The sequence below is a fragment of the Notamacropus eugenii genome, chromosome 5 (assembly GCF_028372415.1).
Source record: "Notamacropus eugenii isolate mMacEug1 chromosome 5, mMacEug1.pri_v2, whole genome shotgun sequence".
NCBI classification, from domain to species: Eukaryota; Metazoa; Chordata; class Mammalia; order Diprotodontia; family Macropodidae; genus Notamacropus; species Notamacropus eugenii.
Window position 1 is genome coordinate 30,818,170 of NC_092876.1, and position 10,922 is coordinate 30,829,091.

The window sequence follows — 10,922 nt, forward strand, 5'->3', positions numbered from 1 at the left end:
ATCAGGGAAAGCCAAGAATGAATGACAGAAATTAGACCGAAGAAATCCCTTCCCCCATTCCACCTCCACACTATCTTAGCACCTGCTCTGGGGATGCTTTTGAATTGGAAGGCTTGGTCTCCAGACAGTGGCTGACTCCTTTCAAGACTAGGGGTCGCTCTCAGGGTCACTGGCTTCTGGCACTGTTGTTCACAAGCCAGAACCAATGCACTTCCCATTAGCAACTGGCCATCCAAACTTGATCAGCTTTTAGAAAAGATATTGACTAAAGTGTATCATAAATCAAGAAGTAAATAAATATTTATTAAGCACTTAGAATGTGCTAGGAACTGTGCTAAGAACATTTGGAACAATCACTTATCCCAGACTAGAGACTCACATTCTCCATGTACATACAGGGTCCCTGAGGAGACTGGGTTCAAATGAAATACAAAAGTCCTGAGGAACACTTTTAGGGAACATGTGTAGCAAGGAACTCACTCATACTTCCTAGCTTAGGGAGTCTTTTTCTCCCTTGGTGAAGTCCTCTTGAGTCCCCATTTGGTGGAACTCTTGGCTAAGATCTTAGGATGCTTTCTAGACTCCATAGCCATCCTTCTCTCCACTACATAGCCTGAAGCTACTTCCTCCCTTTCTGTATCTGTCCTGGTCTATATTTGTCTTTGTGTCTCCCTCTGCTCCCAGCTAGATGAACAGGTTTCCTACTGGTCTATTCTCTTTGATAACTTGGTCAAAGAAGACATCACTCCAACCCCAATCGCCCTCTGGTACCAGCACAAGGGTCTCACTCTTCAAGGAGCTCCCCAGCTTGGAGATTTCCACCCTCTGTCTGCTTAACTCCTAGACTGACTTCCACTGGCATTCTCCAGCTATTTAAGACTCTTTTTAAATAAGTCTTAAGATGTGGTTAATTGATTTGGTTAACTGGTTGGCTATTTCTATCTTGACCCAATCAAAGCAGTTCAAGCCTTGAAAAGGAATCATAGGATATCAACCATCCTGATCAACCATTTAAAATTCCATCATCCTGTACCACTGATTACATTAACATTACTTTACATTACATCATATTGCATTGCATTAATTGAAAAGAGAACACCCCCACACTCTTGTTCTCTCTCTCTCTTTCTTTCCCCACTCCCTCTCCTCTCCTCTTTTCTTCTTCTTCTGATTCTTCTTCTCCTTATTCTTCTTTTTCTTCTTCTTCTTCTTTTTCTTTTCTCTCTCTCTCTCTCTCTCTCTCTCTCTCTCTCTCTCTCTCTCTCACCCCCAACTTCCTCCTTTTCTTTGGCCCATATGGTTAAATATACAGTCATGCTCAAATTGGCCTAGGGGAGTTATAGATTTATTGTCAGTCTTGTCAGAGGAATATCTATATTCCTATCCCCTCCAGGACCAAATACAAAATCCTCTTTTGTGTTCAAAGTCCTTCATAGCCTAGCCCTTCCTACATTTTCAGTCTTCTTACATCTTACAACCCCTCCATGTACTCTTTGATCCAGTGACATTGGTGTCCTGGCTGTTCCTACAAGACTCTCCATCTCCCCATTTTGTACCTTTCTGTGGGATGTCCCCCATTACAGAGATCAATGGCCCTCCTCTCTTCCTCCTGGATTACTTGGCTTACTTTAATCTCAGCTAAAATCTTCTTTCAAACCACCCTTAATTCTAACACCCTCCCTCCGCTGATTGTTTCCAATTTTTCTTCTGTTTTGTTTGCACGCATTTCTTTGCATGCAGTCCCCACCATTGGTCTTTGAGCACCTCAAGAGACAGACAGACTTTCTTATGCCACTCAGTATCCTCAGACCTAAACACAGGGTCTGGCACAGAGGAGATGCTTAATAAATGTTTCCTGGCTAATTTGATTGGAATATTGAAACCAAGGGTCAGCAGACTACAGCCAGAAGTCCACATCTGGCTCACTGTCTGCATTCTTAGTATAGCCCACAAGCTAAGAATGTTCTGTTTTTTACGTGTTTTCTAATGGTTTTAAAATTATTTTAGAATGTAAAAGTTATTCTGACCTTATGAACCTTACAAAAACAGGCAGGACAATCCTTTAATCTGTTCACATTTCAAATTATGAGTTAGCTCTATATTCTTTACATTCTCTCTAACATTTTTTTTCTAAATCATGATCTTTTTCGTTGGTTCTTCCTCTGTAAAGATAATAGTTTTTTCATCAGTTATTTTTGCTTAATCTACTTTATTCATTGCCATAGGCTCTCTTCGACCCAGACGAGCTCCTGTCCACTAGACTCCTTTGCTACTCCTTTCTTCATTTTGGAGTTTTTCTTAATTTATTAATTCCTTTATCTTTCTTCCTTTTATCTGGCTATCTAATTTTTCTTTTTTTCCCTTTTGGTCAAATAGTTGAGTGAATTCCTCCTTCTTTTCCCTGAAAAAGAAAAGAAAAAAGGGAGGAGGAAAAGAAAAATATCTTCTATTACTCTTCAATTTAGTTTATTTTTTTGTTTCATGTTCTGTCTTATCTGTAAAAGGATTTCTTTCCCTCATTCTCTTCATTGTTTCTCCTCCTTTCCTATTTTAGATTTTTATTCATGGTCCTTATACTTATTTCATTCCTTCTTTAGCCCCTATATTCCTTGTAGAATTAAAGCTTCTAAGATAGCTACTTTGAGTTCCCTCTTCTAAATAGTTTCTCTGTTATTGTCTTATAGATTGCATCCCCTGCCCCCTTTTTTCTCCCATGACTCTCTTAGAAATGTCACTTCCTGAAGGAGAAAGAAAAGATAGGAAGTTTCCCATGTCTTTGATTATATAGTTTATTATTCCCTTTGTGCTCCTAAGTATATTTTTGTTTACATTTGCCATGAAACCTCACTTAGTCCATGCCACACCACCTTCTGGGTTCCAGTTGCTCTCACAAGCTCTGATTTCGTTTCTCCGGAGGCAGGATCCTGTCCATAGGACACACAATATTCTTTCAAAATTATTCTAAGCAACAAATCCCTGTAGATTGTACCCATCAGAAAGTCTCATCTCTCAGTATACAATATCTTTCTGCCCCCTTAAGAGGGTTCTTCGTTGGAAATCCCTCAGACCGCTGAATTGGGAGAAAAGAAAACGTGAGCTGCACAGATTTGGAGACTCCACCCCAAATATTCATATGGACTATTTGTGACGGGCCGGTAGTAGAACCTTCCAAGCTTGTCTTAGTGTGATCAGTCACAATGGGATGCACTGTAATTTTCCTCTCACATACTGATGTCATTTTGGTCTGCTTCAAGAAGGAAGGATAATTACCAACTCACTTTTTTAAAGAAAGTGCTAGGTGGATTCTTGTCAAACCTTTTCTTTCTTTCTGCCTTCCTTAGTTGTTTTCTTGGTTTATATTTTTCATATTTTGGTTGTCAGGTATTTGCAAAGAAAATAATCTGCTTGTGGATTGTTTTCCTTGAAAGAAAGCTTCAAATTCCTCCCGTTAGTGAACAATTTTTCTCTTTTTTTCAATAAAGATTAGACTTGGGTTTCCAGGGTATGTCATCTTGGGCTGCATCTTGAGCTCCTTTGCTCTTTGGAAGACATTCTTTCATTTCCTCAGTTGGTTTCTGGTGGTTGCAGAATTGTCTTGTGTTATTTAGGGAATCATCCACTTCCTGAGAAAGTGGCATGGCTGTCCAGCTAGAGAGCTGAGGAACAGAGGTCAGGATGCCTCTGTGTGCACATGTTTGTGTGTGTATGCGTCCAGATCAGAAAAGGACCTGGCATCCAATTGAATAAAGTTCTGTTTCCCCTAGGAAGTTGAGTCTCTTGGTCAAGTCACATTCTTAGAAGGAGGAACAGAAGACTTTTATCCCACCTCCTCCTTGATACATCCACCCCTTCATTAACTATTGACCAGTCAGGATTGATTTTCACCTGTCAGGGCACCTTCTTTTCCAAAAGTATTTAAAAAGTCAGGGATCCCCATGGACATCAAGCAAATGAACCTTGCCATAATACGTGTAAAGTGCCAAAAACTTCTTATGCACTGTCATGCAACTGACAGCATCTTTCTGTAGAATTCCAGTCCCCTCACTGGAAAGATGTTCATACCTCAGTTTGGGTTTCTCTTCACTTTCCTCTTCCTCAGACTCATCCATAAACCCTTCTCCTCTGCTTCCACCATAGTGCTGCCAGCAATATCACGTGGACAGTTCCTGAAGTGCGTCTGAGTGATTTCAACAGAGCCACTCACTGTCTGAGGTTGTAGCAGAACTCACATTGACTTTGATCCTCAGCTGCCTCCATGAGCAGAAGCACACGTCTGTGAGGGACCAGCTTCACAACGAAACCTCTTCCAGCTATGGTCACAGCTTGGATGACTACGGCAAAGAACAGACTTCTTGTGGTTGTTCAGTTGTTTCATTCATGTCTGATTCTCCATGACCCCATATGGGGCTTTCCTGGCAGAGTCAAATCCTTCTCCAGCTCATTTTACAGATGAGGAAAGTGAGGCAAACAGGGTGAAGTGACTTGCCCAAGGTCTCACGGTCCGTAAATGTCGGGGGTCAGCTCTAAACGCAGAACTCCCTGCCTCCTGGCACTCTGTGCTCTATGGTGCTACTTAGCTGCCCAAAAGAATAGACTAGGTGATCATAAAAAACAAAGCTGTAAGTTTAAATTAACCAAAGTTTGAAAGGTTTTGCTTAAGAAAACATATCAATGACAATAGAAGAAGGGAAATTATCTAGTTAGTTGGGGTAGGGGTGGATCAGAGAAAATATATATATATATATTTGTATCAAATAGGGACAGGGACTGGGACCAGACCTGAGATTTCATTGACCTAGGGAACTCCCAGGTAGGGAAATTCCCTCCATGAATGGAAGTCAGCACCCTCTCTGCCTCTCATGGTCGTAGGGTGCTGCAAAGAGCACTGAGAAGCTAAGTAATATGCCCAGGGTCACTCAACTGGCATGTCCAACATGAAAGTTTGATATCCAAGACCTATAGAAAGATCTCAAAGGGAAGGGAGTAAGAGAAGGAGAGGAGGTGACAGAAGGGAGGGCAGATTGGGGGAAGGGATAATCAGAATGCAGGCTGTCTTGGGAGAAGGGGAGAGAGATGGGAAGAAAATTTGGAACTCAAAATCTTGTGAAAGTGAATGCTGAAAACTAAAAATAAATTAATAAAAAAAATATCTCAGCTGTAGAGGATACAGAACCATTCCCCCATGAGACAAAGGATAAAAGAAAACATGAACAGGAAGTTTGCAAAAGAGTAATTGCAAACAATCTACCAGCAGATGAAAAAGTCCAGGACTAGACCCATGGTGTCATTGGTTTAGGAAACTCATGAGAGAAAATGTCCCTTCAATGCCAGTCATCACCTTCTCCTGGGGTCAACCAAGTAGTGTATGTGCTATGAGGGTTTTGTTAGCCATGACGCCTATCCTCTATCCACTCTTCCAGGCTGCACAATCTCCAAATCATTAATAATAAAGGGAAAGGTACATTTTAAACAGCTCTAAGATTTCACCCCACATTGAGCAAATTGGCAAAGATGGACAAAAATGGAAATGGTCATTGTTGGAGGAACTTGGGAAGAAACATACAGGAATGTACCATTGGGACAGCTGTGAACTGGTCCTACCATTCTGAAAAACAAAAAATCTGAAATTATGGCAGAAAAAAATCACTAAACAGTTTACACCCTTTGACCCAATGATTTCGCTGATGAGCATATGACTCAATGAGGTTGACCTTCTTACTCAAAGAGGTCCAAGATGCCATCATGACGTCAGCATCAAAGTACAATGTGTCCACCTGGGGCTGATCAGACCAACACCTGCTCTTACTTCTCTGCCCATGGACTGACTTGTACAACAAGGAGCACAGAGAGCCATGACGTGTAAAAAAGAGAGAGAGATTGTCTGTATTTTTGCCCCTTCCTTGCTTTGGGACTTCAGGATGGAGTTCAGAGCTGCCCTGAGCCCCGGGGACAACAGGGCAGCCAATCAGTCATGGGAAGGGGGGCAGAAGGGGAGAAAAGGCAAGGAGATCATCCTCATCCAGAAGACCACAGATCCAGAACAGGAGGGATCTTGTGAGGCTTTCTGGTATATCCCACTCCCCAGCCCCATTTCAAAGATGAGAAAACTGAAGCCCACACACTTGGCATGAGCTGCCCAAGGAAACTCCAAAAGCAAGCATCCAAGGAAGGATGTGACCCTGAATCTCCAACTGGAGCATTCTCTAACTGGAGAAGAAGTAGAGTAAGAGGGTCAACATGCTGCTGCCCTTGTGTGGATGGGGGTAGGAGAAACGCGTGGTTTTGCTGGCTTCGTCCTCCCTCTTGTGGCCTAAAGGAATATTGCGCCTTGATAAAAGGTGTCCATCTCTCCAAAGACACTAAAGGGAGGGACAAACTTGACTCAAGCACCACCTGGTGACTAACTCGGATATTACATCCTCAGTGGATGCAAACCCATTTCTCTGATTTTTACCTAAGAATCAACACCCATAAGCCAATGCTCTCAGTTAGCTTTTCTCAAGCTTTTTTATTTCAGCAACCCATTACACTCTTAAAAACTGTTGAAGGCCCAAAAGAGCTTTTGTCTCTTATATATACACATACATATATACATGTACTTACACACACATACATCTATACGTGTATACCTATACATATGCACATGTGTGTATGTAAATGTGTATATCTGCATGTATATATAATGATATAGAATGTAGATATTATTGTATATGCATATGTATGTATGTATATGCTATATATGTGTGTGTGTGTGTAATAGGTTATGTCACTGTTGTTGAGTTATTTCAATCATGTCTGACGTTTGTGACCCCATTAGGGTTTTCTTAGCAAAAATACTAGAATGGTTTGCCATTTCCTTCTTCATCTCATTTTACAGATGAGGAAAATGGAGGAAAGCAGGGCTGAGTGACTTCCCCAGGGTCACACAGCTAGTAAATGCCTGAGGCTAGATTTCATCTCATCAAGATGAGTTTTTCTTACTCCAGGGCCAGAGCTCTACGCACTGTGCCATCTAGGTAGATCAATTTGACAGCTGAGTTCTACTCATCTGGATGAATTGGACTGGGGAGACTCTTGAGGGAGGGAAACCAACCAAAAAACTGTTGAAATACTCCAGGATTGAGGTGATGAGGGCCTGCACCAGAGTGAATGCATTGTCAGAGAAGGGAAGCGGGTGACTGGAGAGGTGTTATGAAGGTAGACTTGAAAATTGATTGGATACGGGGAGTGAGAGGGAAAGGAGTCAAGTGAGGTTTGAGCCTCAATGACTGGAAAGATGGTGGTGGCCTTAACAATAATAGAGAAATTAGGAAGAAGGAAAGGATTGGGGGAAAGATAATAACCTTAGGTTTGGATATGTCCAGTTTAAGATGTCTACAGGATATCTGGTTCAAGATGTCCAAGAGGAAGTGGGAGATGCAAGATTAGAGGTCAGAAGAAAGGTAAGGGCTGAATCCATACATCTGTACAGAAATGATCATTGAATCCATTGAAGCTGATGATGAGAGGAAAGTGAGATAGAGGGAGAAGAGAAGAGAGCTGAAGACAGAGCTTTGGGGGATGCTCACCATTCTTATGTGTGACCTGGAGAAACAGCAAGTAGGAGGAGAACCAGGAAGGGCAACGTCATGAAAACCTAGAGAGAATTCATGTCAGAAGTGGCAATTGAAGTCGGCTCTCCCTGACTCCTTAAGTATAGTATTCAATCCAATACACTTGACCTTTTTTCTGGAGAGCCCCTGGTTTGGATTTCACATCCCAGACTCAAATCGATCTCCCCTGACTCACAGAACCAAACTTCAGAATCAGAAGAGTTTTGGAGGCTATCTAATTCACCATCTCCCTATTTTAAAGAAATTATCAATATCTTTTTGTACATCATCTCCATTTCCCTATATATCTCTTCCTCCTCTCTCTTTCCTCCAGAGCTATCAGCCTGGCAAAACCAACCTACACATCAAACAAGTCCACCCCCTCACTCCAATACCTCTACGTAGAAGGGAAGGAGGTCCATTTTCCTCTTTCACATGTAGGCTTTACTGTTGTTCATTTATTTCAGGTTGGTCCAACTCTTCAGGACCCTTTTTGGGGGGATTTGCCTGACAAAGATACTGGAGGGGTTTGCCTTTTCTTTCTCTAGCTCATTTTACAGATGAGGAAACTGAGGCAAGCAGGGTTAAGTAACTTGCCCAGGGTCACACAGCTAACAAATGTCTGAGGTTGAATTTGAACTCAGGAAGAAGAGTCTTCCTGATTCCAAGTCCAGTGCTCTATCCACTATGGCGCCACCTAGCTGCCCAGGGCTTTTCTACTATACGATGTTGTTTCGAGATTTGTTGTTTTTCTTTACCTTTACATTGTTGTAGTCACTTTGTAAGACATAGAGTTTACTGACCTCTATTTAATTCACTCTATTTCAGTTAATATAAGTCTTTCCATGACTCTCTCTATGTTTCACATTTAGCAATTCTTCCCAACACATTCAGGTATTACAACTTGTATAGACATTCCCCAACCAGTGGGCATCTACTGCATTTCCAGCTCTTGCTACTACAAAAAAGGCTTCTCTGAATATTTGGGTGTTGTCAGATCTTGGACCTTCTTGAGATAGATGTCTAGCAATGGGCTATCTGGTCCAAAGTCTATCCACCTTTTAGTCACTTGCTTAGCATAATTGTTTCATTTGTATTTTGTATTCTTGTGCCTGGAATATAATAGGAGCTTAATAAATATTTGTCTATCAAGTGGTCATCCCACATTGCTTTCCAAAAGCACAGAAACACTTCACGGTTCCACCAAAAATGTATTTATATGCCTCTCTTTTCACAGCCCCTGAAACATTAACGATTTTCATCCTTCATTGTCTTTTCCAACTTTCTGGGTGTAAAGAAAAAGCTTAGAATTTTTTAGAATTGCATTTCTCTTATCATTAGTGATTTGGAGTAGTCATTCATAAAATTACTAATGGTTTGACTTTTTAAAAAAAGTCATTTCTTTTGACCACTTATCCACTGGAGAATACTTTTGTGTTGTCAAGTGGGTGAGATGAGTTATATGGACTCAGGTCCTGATCTCCACCAAAGACTCTGAGCTCATGTGGACTGGAGCTGGCCCAAAGAGGATCAGTTTCTGTCTTTGGATTATTGCTTCCACCTGGAAATCTCAATAAAAAATCTCTAACTATTCTCATAGTGCAGTTTCAGAGCCAATCAGGCATAGAGGATAGAAAGTCAGCCTTAGAATCAGCAAGACCTGAGTTCAGGTCCTATACATACTGACTCAGTGACATGGGGAGGGGGGAGTGACAATTAACCTTTCCATGCCTCCCAAGCAACTCACTAAGATTGTAAATTGTTTAGCAGTTGCTAATCTACATTGAAAAAAGGAGGTTCTTCACCAGGAGTTCATTGTATTGGTGAAATTACAGATGTGGGCAAAAGGTACTAGCTTATGTGTTTCCAAAATGAAGGTAGCACATATTCCCCTAGTCTCTTATAGGCACTGAAAGTCCTAGATGCATGTCAGATATAGTGCAGCCTTTATTTGCTGCCCAAATAAAATGTATAAAGTTACCAAGGAATTACAAGAAGTCATGAACACATCAAGTCTATAAACACTACATAGCCAACGAATGCACAAAGCACTCAAACATCCGGTTACACTCCCTTCCCCTCCAGGAGTGAACAAAACGATCTTTATTAAATGCTCACTTTGTGCTAAGCTCAGAGGGAAGAAGTCCCAGGGTAAAGAACTTGCCCATTCTAACAGGGGAAGACAACCCATACAGAGGTGGTAGGCAGGGAGATTTGGGTTTAGAAATTTACAGAGATGGTGAGAGATGCTATAGAGAAACAGGATGGTAGACCCTTTCTCTAAGCAGTGACAGAGCAAATTTGATTATGGTTCCAGAACGGAATGCATTGGGTTGGAGCAGACAGCATGTGACTTGTCCAAAGCATGAAGAGTCCCCAAGGGAGCCTGGCATTAGATGTAGTCAGTGACTAAGACAAACACCAATCAGGACAGCTGGTGCTCAGAGAAAGAGTCCAGGGCATGGAAGAGTGGAGGTAGGGCTGTTGTATGTACCCCCACCCCCTTCACATCTGACCTGTACTGACAGAACAACTATGACAAGAGCAAGGAGCCTAGGAGAGGTCCCGAGCAGAGGTCCCCTTTGACATCAATCCACAATTGACAATCAAGAAAGCATTTATCCAGCCTCTTCTATACGATCACTGCTGAACTGCTAAGGTCACAAATGCACAAGTGAGACATTCCCTGCCCCCAAGAAGCTCCCATTCTTCTGCCTGATATGATATTTACTCACAGTTGAGTAAATATGAAATAGATATTACATAAATATGCAGTGATGGGGGAAGGAAAAGGCAACATAACCATTGTATGAATCGGGAAGGACCTTTTGAAGTGAAGGGAAATGGAATAAACATTTATATACAGCGTACTGTATACATGCCAGCCACTGTGCTAAGAACTTTACAAATATGATCTAATTTGATCTTCACATCCACCCTGGGAGGTAGGTGCTATTACTATTCCATTTTACAGTTAAAGGAACTGAGGTAATCCGAGGTCTTGCCCAGGGTCACACAGCTACTATGTGTCTGAAGCTGGATTCTTCTGACCCCAGGCCCAGAACTCTAACCACTGCACCAAAAGCTGCCTTTGAGCTGAGACCAAAAGTGAGGTAGGGGTTACAAGAGGCAGACGTGATGAAGGGCAGGATTCCAAGCATGAGGGACAGCCTTCACAAAGGTAGGAGACAGAATGTGATGGACAAGCAGCACCAAGTGAAGGGAGCATTCCTGAGGAGTAACGTTATCAGCCTGCTAAGGGAAACTCTAACCAGAGTGTGAAGGGTTGTAACCCTAATTCCAAGGAATTTCCATTTTATCCTATAGGCA